General features: G+C 35.7%; 1 long non-coding RNA gene across 1 annotated transcript in view; it reads right to left on the minus strand.

Annotated features, from left to right (window-relative positions):
- Window positions 1–2,059, minus strand: part of LOC105540593 — a 149,281-nt gene that overhangs the window by 3,736 nt on the left and 143,486 nt on the right. The gene's annotated exons all lie outside the window — the stretch shown is intronic.

Consider the following 2,059-nt stretch of genomic DNA (forward strand, 5'->3'; position numbering starts at 1 on the left):
AATATCTCATAGATAAGGCATTAATATTCCTAATATAAAAACAAACTTTTACAAATTAAAGGAGAAAAATATCCTATAGACATATGGGCAAAAAATATAAGTAGATAACTCACAAAAAGATGTTTTAAATGGTCCTCAAGCATTTGAAAAGATGTTTCACTTCACTAATAATAGTAGACACAAGCTAAAACTACAATGAGATACCACTTCTCACCTGTCCCATTGGGAAAAATCCAAAAGCGTGACAATACAGTTCATTGCTAAGGCTGTGAGGAAACAGGCACTTTCATACATTGCTGTTGGGGATCCAAAATGATTCAATCTCCATAGAAGAGGATTGGACAACAGCAACCAAAATTACATATGCATTTGTCCTTAAACCCAACCATCCCACTTCTAGGAATTTATTCTAAAGATAGTCTTACAACTACAAAAATATATATGCAGAAGTTCATTCATTGTGGCAGTAGTTTGTAATTGCAAATATTAAAATTGCCTATATGTCTAATCATAGGACATTGTTGAAAAAACTCTGGTACAAACACACAATAGATACTATGTCATGGTAAACATAGAATGAGAAAGCTCTCTATGGACTGATGTGGAATGATGGTCAAAAGATCTTATAAATGAAAAACCAAAGCACCAGAGACTGTATATAATACCACTATCTTTGTTTAGGAAAGAAGGAAAAATAAGAAAACATACATATATTTTATATTTACCAAAAATTCACCAGAATGAAAAGCCAGAAACAATTATTAGTATGTTGGTTGCCTACAAATGGTGAAGGTAATGAGAGTGCCATGGCTGTAGAAGGGAGGAATACTTTTCTGAGTATACCTTTCTGTAAGTTTTGACTTTTGAAAGCATGTTAATGCTTGACATATTCAAAACAATTAAGACAGCAAGGATAGGAAAGGGAGAAACTGAAACAATGAACCCAACTGTATTTCAAATGAATACTATAATTAAAATGGAGAGCAAAAAATAACTAATTTGAGTAACTTACAACAGTTTTGACTGCACATCCTACAGCCCTCAGTCTTGGACAGGGTAGGGAAATGGAAAAACTGGAAACTAGAGATCCTGAACTCTTTTGAGTAGCTTTGCATTTTTGTAGATATGGGTGAAGTCATTCTGAAACTACTTTAGATATATTATGAGATTGAGCAAATGAGTAAATCTATTGATTTTAGAAGCCAAGACTCTCACTGTGAAAGAAGGTACATGCAAATATGGAATGGGGGAAGGTAAAAAAGATGAATTGAAATTGGAAGTATTGGTGCTCCCTTATGATATCTAAATATGCACATGTATGTGTATAAACATGTATATGTGCATATCGTGTATGTATGTGCATTTACATGTATGTAAGTATATGTATATGCATGCATATATCTCCTGGCTCCGTTCACTTAAAAAGGTATAGAAGCAGAGATATTCCAGGAGCAAATAGCACAGCTAGTGCATGGATTTTTATCTCTAACACTATTCCCCACCAAAAGGAACAAGGGGTTCCTGGAGAAGTGACTGAAAGCAGGGCTGGGGAAGCGTGATAAACCTAGAACATTTTGTTATACCAGAGGTAAGGATATGCTCCAAAGAATAATGGACATATGGCACAGGCACACCTAGTCAGCTTGAAAGGATCCAACTGGCCAAATCTGGGATAATCCACCACCAAGCTAAATAAGGATAATAATTATACACCACTTGGGGGAAAGTGGGGTAGAAAACAGAAATCCATGAGTTCATACAGATAATACACACTGCTATGGTGTGAATATATGTATCGCCCCAAAATTTGTGTGTTGAAACCTAACCACTAGAGTAATGGTATTAAGAGGTGGGATCTTTGGGAAGTGATTAGGAATTAATATCCTTATAAAAGGGGCCTGAGGGAGTTCGTTCACTCTTTCCACCACGTGAGGATAGAGAGAAAGCACCATGTATAAGGAAAGAGCCCTTACAAGACACTAAATCTGCTGGTGCCTTGACCTTTAACTTCCCAGCCTCCAGAACTGTGAGTAATAAATTTCTACTATATATAGACTAC

The sequence above is a fragment of the Mandrillus leucophaeus genome, unplaced genomic scaffold (assembly GCF_000951045.1).
Source record: "Mandrillus leucophaeus isolate KB7577 unplaced genomic scaffold, Mleu.le_1.0 Scaffold223, whole genome shotgun sequence".
Lineage (NCBI taxonomy): Eukaryota > Metazoa > Chordata > Mammalia > Primates > Cercopithecidae > Mandrillus > Mandrillus leucophaeus.